This window comes from Nelumbo lutea, chromosome 1 (genome assembly GCF_056320005.1).
Source record: "Nelumbo lutea isolate HS-2025 chromosome 1, American lotus-T2T, whole genome shotgun sequence".
NCBI classification, from domain to species: domain Eukaryota; kingdom Viridiplantae; phylum Streptophyta; class Magnoliopsida; order Proteales; family Nelumbonaceae; genus Nelumbo; species Nelumbo lutea.
Window position 1 is genome coordinate 53,068,618 of NC_142684.1, and position 9,219 is coordinate 53,077,836.

A 9,219-nucleotide genomic window follows, 5' to 3' on the forward strand; every position below is an offset into this window, starting at 1 on the left:
GGCTTTATCCAGAAGAGTAAATCACAAAAAGATTAGGATCCACCTGAAGACTATTACATAATACTAAATTTTGATGGAAGTAGCTCAGGCAACCCAAGACCTCTAGGCATGGGAGGTGGTTCCAGGTTAGAAAAAGCACAAGATGGATAAGTGAGAAAAAGCAAATGCAGAGTAATCGTTGAAGGGAACTCTCAAATGTTGATAGGGTGGCTAAAAGATGAGAAACAACAGTGTGGAGCTATAGAGATGTATTAAAGCAAATTAGTAACAATAAAGAGAAAAAAGTTTAAATAGCCAATAATTGACATATAAAGAAGAAAAGATGTCTATAGACCAAAACATATAGTAATAAGTTGGAATTCTATGATACTTGTGCTCCAAGTTAAGGGGAGTGTTGAAGTGTCTATTATTTATTTCTTTTCTATTTATCTTCAACGGGGTTATAGTTGGTATTTTACTTATATTATGTAATATAATTTATCTCTTTTCTTAGTTAAGAGCAAAGGTGTAATTTGTCATTTCATTAGTAAATCAATAAAAGAAGCATCAATTAGAGAGACAAATTGACTCTCGATCTCTACTGCTTTCGGCCCTAGTTCTTCTCATATCTCTCTCTCCGCAAAAGCTTGCCAAAAAATAGCTTACCAGCATCAGGTCTCAATGACTTAAAGTGCAAGGTTTTCCCCAAAAGGCAGTATAAAGAATCGGAGAGAACCCCATGTGTCTCACTCATAAATAAAATCCATCAATATATTCACCATAAATAACATCTACTAGTACGGAAGATAATTTTTGTTCTCAACTGTTTTATCTTTAGATGGAACTTCATACCCTCCCAGTTAACCCTTAGGTTATTCTTTGTCCAACACTCCTTAACTTTTTCTTTGAATCCTTGGACAAAGAGATTGGCTATTACATAATATTAAATTTTGATGGAAGTAATTCAGGAAACCCAGGACCTCTCCAGGCATGGGAGGTGGTTCCAGGTTAGAAAAAGCAAAAGATGAGAAAAAGCACAAGATGGATAAGTGGGAAAAAGCAAAAGATGAGAAAGAAGAGTAATCGTTGAAGGGAACTTGCTTGCAAGAAAGGTGACTAGAAGTAAGCCAAGAGAAAAGGAAAAAGCAATAAACCTTCGAATCACAACTCCAGACCAAACACCAACCAAACAAGATAAAAAAGCACCTCATACATCAAAGAAAACAATCACAAGAAACAACCAAACCCAACCAGCCAAGACAAATCCACAACCCTTTTATCTTTCCCATATCTGCAAATCCTGGGCTCCAACAACAATCTGTGACACCCCTAATTGTCAGAATATAATGTATTCCTACTGGCAATAAAAGACGGGTAGGACTTGGGCGAATTCCATCACATGGAAATAATCTAAAAGTTGCCCTGTCACCATTTCCAACATCAATTTCTACCACACCAGTAATTCAGGAACACAAATAATTACTCTATGAAACCACAGGTCATATGGATATTCTTAAGTTACAGGCATTATTGACCACCAACCCATATTTATCTATAATAACTTCATAAGTTACAGGTCATATGAATATTCTAGGTTAGAAAAAGCAAAAGATGAGAAAAAGCACAAGATGGATAAATGGGAAAAAGCAAAAGATGAGAAAGTAGAGTAATCATTGAAGGGAACTCTCAAGTGTTGATAGGGTGGCTAAAAGATGAGAAAGCAGCAATGTGGAGCTATAGAGATGTATTAAAGCAAATTAGTAACAATAAAGAGAAAAAAGTTAAAATAGCCAATAATTGACATATAAAGAAGAAAAGATGGCTATAGACCAAAACATATAGTAACAAGTTGGAGTTCTATGATATTTGTGCTCCAACTTGAAGGTGAGTGTTGAAGTGTCTATTATTTATTTCTTAAGTTACAGGCATTATTGACCACCAACCCATATTTATCTATAATAAGTTCATTCATAACACCTTCCTACTTTCTTTCAGCTCTATATAGTCAAATGCTAAATGGTGATTTTCAGGCCCACAAACTCCATTTCACTTTCATGAGGTGGAGCACTCTCCCTCTCTATATGGGTCCTTTCTAATCTCTCAAACCTCTCAGCAATGATGAATATTTAGGAAAAATATTAAATATCTACAAAAGCTTGCCAAACAGCTTACCAGCATCAGGTCTCAATGACTTAAAGTGCAAGGATTTCCCCAAAAGGCAGTATAAAGAATCGGAGAGAACCCCATGCGTCTCACTCATAAATAAAATCCATCAATATATTCACCATAAATAACATCTATCAGTACAGAAGATCATTTTTGTTCTTAACTGTTTTATCTTCAAATGGAACTTCATACCCTCCCAGTTAACCCTTGGGTTATTCTTTATCCAGCACTCCCTAACTTTTTCTTTGAATCCTTTGTGATAAAGCCACATATTCTCAAACTGGAAAGGAGATGGACCCCTTCCCCTTAAATTGTCCTTGGACAATGAGATTGACCAATGATCAAAAGTTATTCTTGGTAAAGGCTGCCAAGGAGCATTGTTTCATCAAGGACTGCTATGAACAGATTAGAAATAATGTAGTTGGAGCTACCAAATTCAGAAGGAATGCAAACAACTGGGAGTTGGAAGAGCTGAAGAGGTAGGTGGAGAAGCTGCTAGAATTGAAAGATCCACCTATTTTATTGCCACCTATTTTGGATTAGTCCACCATAATTCCACAAGGAAAAATTGCGGGAATCTAGTGAGTACAGACAACCATAAATTGTTGAATCAAATTTTTATAATAAAGATACACCACATTCTTGCAATCTTGAAAGATGCTTGCAGATCATATGGGTAAAGTATATGAATTGCTATCAAAGTTCACACTTGCAAGAGATTGGGCACCCATATTGACAAGAAAAGCAATGCATACTACGCCTGATGTTTCATTATAAAGATGAGTCTTAAACGAAATAAATCCATTTAAAGTAATCAAATAATAACAGCATTAGAAGATATTTACACTTGCAACAACAGATTGAGTGCCCATATTGACAAGAAGATATTCACACAACATTAAACAAGAATAAATCCATTTCAAACCATGTGGTAAACTTTCAAATGTTTCTTTGCTGGTGTTGGTATGGATTAAAATTCTAGTACTTCGTCAAAACCAGCATGTGGGCACAAATTCATGACAGATTGCATTTTCTTGGTCTCTTACAGGCTAACAACCAAGCTGAGCATATCTCCAATTAATAAACAACTACCTAGCAGAAGATCAGTTCTTGAAGAGATACCTTCCTATAGATCCTTCCACAAATGATCTCTTTGAGATTGTAAAAGATGGCATTCTTCTATGGTGATTTCCCTGTTAAACCCTTTGCTTTAATTTGAATTTGGAGATGGTTTTTCTTTTGGGGCTTTGTAATCTGAAGTCATATTCTTTGACGTAGTAAACTTATCAATGTGGCAGTCCCTAGGACCACCGATGAACGGGCAATCAATACAAAGAGGGTGCTGAACCCTTGGGAAAGGAATGAAAATCTTGCACTATCCCTCATTTCTGCTAAGGCTATTGGGTGTACAGTAGTCAATATTGGCTCGCAGGACTTCATAGAGGGTAAGTATACATGTTGTTTCAGTTGTTAGTTCTTTTCAGTTTTCAAGAATATTTTGGTCCTGTCACTAGTTTTTTTATAGTTTTCTCAATATTCTGTTCTATGCCAAAGTACAAAGAAGTAAAACTTATTAACCTAATATTCTATTAGGTTCTTTTCATATGAACCCTGAAGATTATCTAAAAAGTGCATGATAAAGCCTGTCAACTTCAAACAAGATTGGAGTTTGCTATCTTTGTTTATTTCATTATTCTGCCCTTGCTTGTACAATAGTCGATACCATATGCTTGTTAAGTACAATGTTAAGTTACGTGTTTGGTGCTGTTGTAGTGCACATCATTCATGCCTCTCAGTGAGCTATATGACCCAAGTAGGGGGTATCTTGTGAATGATACATGTATAGTTGAAGCTGAGGTTGCAGTCCGTAGGGTTGTGGATTATTGGACACATGATTCAAAAAAGGAAACGGGTTATGTTGGACTTAAGAACCAAGGAGCAACCTGTTACATGAATTCTCTGCTCCAGACTCTGTACCATATTCCTTACTTCAGAAAGGTTAGAAACTTAGTATACATGCAGAAATTATCTTTATCTAATTCAGGGTAACTTATCATTTTATGAAGAAGAAAACCTTTTTTTTTTGTCTGGAATTTATATATCAGGCTGTATACCACATGCCAACAACAGAGAATGATATGCCATCGGGAAGCATCCCTCTGGCTCTGCCGAGCTTATTCTACAAGCTCCAGTACAGTGACAGCAGTGTTGCAACAAAAGAGCTTACCAAGTCTTTTTGGATGGGACACATATGATTCTTTCATGCAGCATGATGTGCAGGAACTTAATAGGGTTTTGTGTGAAAAGCTTGAAGACAAAATGAAGGTGTTTTTTGGTGAATATAATCTGTTTTTTAGAAAGTTTCATCTCATTGCCAGGACTATTTTGATTTTGATTTTTTGTTTGGGTGTTCAGGGGACTGTTGTAGAGGGTACATACAGCAATTATTTGAAGGGCACCATATGAACTACATTGAATGCATCAATGTAGATTACAATTCTACAAGGAGCGAGTTATTTTATGGTATTTTTGTTTTAATTTCAGTCTGAATTGTAGAATGGATTTTATTGCCCTTGCCAATCTCCTGTGGTGCTGAAGTGCCTATGTATAAATGACAGATCTTCAGCTTGATGTCAAAGGCTGTAAAAGATGTTATGCCTTTTTAATAAGTATGTAGAAGTTGAACGTCTTGAAGGTGATAACAAGTATCATGCTGAGCAACATGGGCTACAGGTATAAAGGCTGGATAACAATTTATGTGAAAAGCTTATAGAACTTCTGTGTCTAAATACTTGAATAAAAAGTGGCTCAAGGCAATTAGTGTTTTTTTGATAAATCTTAAGGCAATTAGTTGTTTTTGATTTTTGATGACCTTTTTCCCATCCCCTCTAAAATGCAGCATTTTATTTTTTCCCCAAGCAAATAGTACGTTAAATGCTGACATACCAATGATAGCATATTAATTTATCTTATTCATTTGAAGGGTAACTGTTAAATTTTATTAAACATGGAACAAGAAATGTCACATATAATACATGCCATATATTCCTTAGCTTTAGACTAGTATTTGCCACCTAGTCCTTTCCTTTTCTAATTGCATTCAACATTCAGACAATTGACTGCAAAATAGTTGAATCCCATTTGCCCCTTGTTTTGCCATTGCACCACCTATACAGTTTATTAAAAAGCTCTTTCCATTCTTATTAGGTCATGGTATTCTTCCCTTGTGCTTTTGCCTTCTTTGAGTGGATTACTCTGATTTGAAAGATAGAAATAGTTTCAAATGAAATAGTTTTCCTTTGTTGCAGAAATTGAACAAGAGGATAAAGGGAGAACATTGTTATAGTTGTTGTAGTCATCATTATCTAAGCCTTGTTTCAAGTTTCAACCATATGGGGTTGGCTACATGAATCTTGTTTCATTATTCCGTTTTCTTCAGTTTCATACATGTTGTTAAATTATAAGCCCTTAAATCATTTCTTACTAGTTACTACTACAATCCATGTTCTTCTAGCCTTTTCAAATTATGGGCCCTTAAATTGTGAGTCCTTAAAACATTTCTTGGGCATCTAATTTCTTTTCTATTTTTCTTCCATTTGGTAGCTTTCCTTTTGGAATAACAAGTATTTACACCTGATTTATTTTAGTCTTGTAGTAAGGAAAAATCTATTTGACTTGAGTTTGACCCACTTTTAAATGCTATTTAGTGTTCATTCATGTGAAATTGTAACCTTTTTTATATTTAATGAAAGCCTTATTTTATTCTTCTTATTATTAAAAAATGTTATTAAATGTTCATTTATCAAAAAAATGTTGTTAAATGTTCATTCATTATAAAATGTCTTTAGTATTGTCATATTATTAGCTGTTACAGATTTTAAAACTATATTTCTTGTTTCATTCTTCTCCAATGACCATGGTTTAAAATACTGACATGCATGATGCACATTTTTTCTTTTCACATAATGTAATTCAAATAGTTGAAACCTTTTTTTTTTCTGTCTGAGTTTTTTAATGATGTTCATGTTGGGTGGTGTTTAGTGTTTGAACATAAGGAGACCCCCCCCCCCCCCCAACGTTGCAATATTTTGAACCTTGCCTCAAACCAAAATCCTCCATGCACATATTGTACCCTACACTTGCTTTCCCCACAAATAAATTTATATCTTCTTTATAATGATCTTCTATTCATTTGGAATTTCTTGTATTATGAGTCCCTCCTTGCGTAGAGGGTTTGCTGGTTGTTTGAGCATTTTTATTCTTTTTTTTGTGGGATGGATAATATGTTGTGATGGTGGTGGCATGCAATATTATCTAGTTATGTTTGCCAATCAAAATAAAAATCTACATTGTATTAAATGAGAAAATACAAATGTCTTAATTTTCGATGCAGTGATTTGTTTGAATAACTTGTGATTTATTAAAAATAATAATAAATTTTTTTAGCTTTTAGCCTTGTGAACTGATTTAGTTTAATGCTTAATTCTGGTAATTGAACAAAAAATTATGACATTTAGCATCTTTTTATTTATCTTTTCTTTTCATTTGGATTGGATTAAGTATGCTGCTTGAAGATGGTTATTAAAGGGACTACTACTATTTGATTCTTTCAGGATGCTAGAAAGGGGGTATACCAGTGCAGTTCCAGCGTTTTTGGCTTTGGGCAAAGCATCAAAACCATACTTATCGCCCCAATCGGCCATTGACACATCAAGAAGAAGCACACTCTGTGAGTACTTTCTGCTGTTATCTCTTGTCTATGTACGATATTCTACTCTTATGTTCTATGAGTTATTATGAAGCAGAAACAAATATGACCTATAACTTTGGGGGGGGGGGGGGGGGTTGAACCAAGTTTAGGCCTGACCCCATGACCTAAACCTTAAATCTAGGCCTAGTACAATCAAAGTCAATGCCCAAGTTTACCAACCCAAGCTTAGTTCAAGCTAATCCTATCACCACTTTCAGCTTATATGAGTTTGGTCTGGTCTAGGCAAATTGGTTGGGCTTGACAACCTTCCTGAAACTTATGTTTTGCATTTTAACTTTTCATTTAGGTTTTATAGTCTTTTACTTTTAATTTTTGGTATTGGGCTTGGGCTTCTATGAGCTAAGGTATGACCTAGGGAAATTGGTGGGCATGGTTTTCAAAACTGGACCGAACTGGACAATCAAACTGGAAAAACTAGGAACTAGTCAGGTGACCGGTTCTATTTTACCCCAGAACCATTATTTCCCCAAAAAACGTTGATTTGGTCAGAAAACCACTGACCCAAGTGGTCGAACCGTCCAATGGTTTGTCTGTTATTTATTTATTTATTTATTTTTTATTTTTTGTCAAAACGGGTCATCCATTCAGTTCGAATGGTCGAAACCTTGACTTAGCAATCGGACCCCCGATCAGTTCATTGTCCGGTTCAATTTTAAAAACATTGTTGGTGGGGGTTTGAAAGCCTTCTTGGAACTCAGTTTTGCAAAAGCCCAAGCCGAACTTGCCCAAGTTGCACCCCTACCATCGTTCTAATAATTTTTAGGTTCCATAAGAAGAGGGAAAGACCATATATATGTACCCACAGGAACCTATTGTCTTCCACCTCTTCAGTGTCATTATTGGACACTCCAGCACACAAGTTCCAGTAGTTTAGTAGCACACCTACACCATTGAGAGGAGACCTTGGATGTGTCTGCTTCCTTGCTCAAGGGAAAGATGAAGAGGAAAAGAACCCCTACTAGATGTTTGACCCTCATCACCGAGGTGTTTCCCCATTTTTTGGACCACCCAACTTACCACCTGCCTGCAATCTAGGGGGTGCAACTTGGACGGGCTTGGGTTAGTAATTTTTTAAATTCTTCAAATCAGGTGTGTGACTTGCAGCCCTATTACAATGCCCCACTTCTTCCACAAAACAGCCCACTAAACAACACTTGAAGCATTTTCTTTCCTCCACCACCTTAGAACTAGTGACAATGCACATGGTAACCATGGCCAGATCCTAACTCACTGTTTCAACAAAGGATTATTTAGATGAACCCTGCAACCATTATATCCTGGCCCACTGTTTTGGGCAACCCTTTGACAACACCGGCTGCCAATTCTAGGCAAACATGGCACAACCATTGAATCCTAAGTCAGGGCTACTGCTTCAAATCTGTTTAGATACAAACAAGATACAAGAAGTGAATGCCATGACCTTTGTATCCATCCAGTGTGAACTGTTGGTTGCTGTTTTTTCTGAATTAGCCATTATCATCTTGAGGATATTAATAGAAGTGGTTGCAAATATTGTAACTCTAAAAGTGATATTTAAAGTTACAATTTCCTTATATTGGTAAATATGGGTATTTCTTGACAATAAAACTCAGAGAAGGTCTATTGCACATGCTAATACTTCACTACTTCCCATTCATTCCAGGAGCAGATCTCATAGACTACCCTCAATGGTAGACCCAACAGACGGTCTACCGTCTTCGGAACTATTCACATTAAGGTGGGGACTGGGGAAGCCCACACTACCCGATCGAAGTCTTCACTCTTCAAAGATACCGGTCCCGTTTGATTTGATCGGTCCAGTATAACCCGATTAAAAAAAAGAACTGAAAGTGTCAGCTGGACCAGTCTGGTCTTGCCCACTGGTCAAGCAAGTACAGTGTTGGCGCTTTCAACACCCACGAGGAGGCTCAGCTTAGCAGATTGACAATCTGGTCCAACCGGGTTTTCGGAAAAGAACGATTTTGTGTTTCGGTGTAATTAAGGTGCACGGTTTTATCAGTATTCGATTTATCTGTCCAAAAAATCCGGATTATCCAACGGTAACGTAATCATGCAATAATATGGGGAGCTCTTCTTTTTTCTTTGGAATGATGAGAAATTAGAAAAAAAAAACGCACATGATCGACGTGTATGGACGTCATGTGGGTCTCAAATTTGGGTCTACACTCCTTGTACATTATGCTTCATGACTTTCGTTTTTTTTTTTTTTTTTTTTTTTTCTGTAGAAATGCTTCATGACTTAATTCATCAATGCTTGCGCCATCCGAATGAACCAGTAATTGTGCATAATTTCATTAATAGTT

The 9,219-nt window shown here is 36.2% G+C and overlaps 1 long non-coding RNA gene across 1 annotated transcript; it reads left to right on the forward strand.

Annotated features, from left to right (window-relative positions):
- The first annotated feature begins 2,846 nt into the window (after nucleotides 1-2,846).
- LOC148874644 (uncharacterized) lies at nucleotides 2,847-8,994 on the forward strand. Its single transcript, XR_016105664.1, has 8 exons — nucleotides 2,847-3,329; nucleotides 3,444-3,590; nucleotides 3,919-4,143; nucleotides 4,251-4,470; nucleotides 4,561-4,668; nucleotides 4,764-4,878; nucleotides 6,759-6,874; nucleotides 8,559-8,994. It is a non-coding gene; the product is annotated as an uncharacterized LOC148874644 (long non-coding RNA).
- Nucleotides 8,995-9,219: the final 225 nt, after the last annotated feature.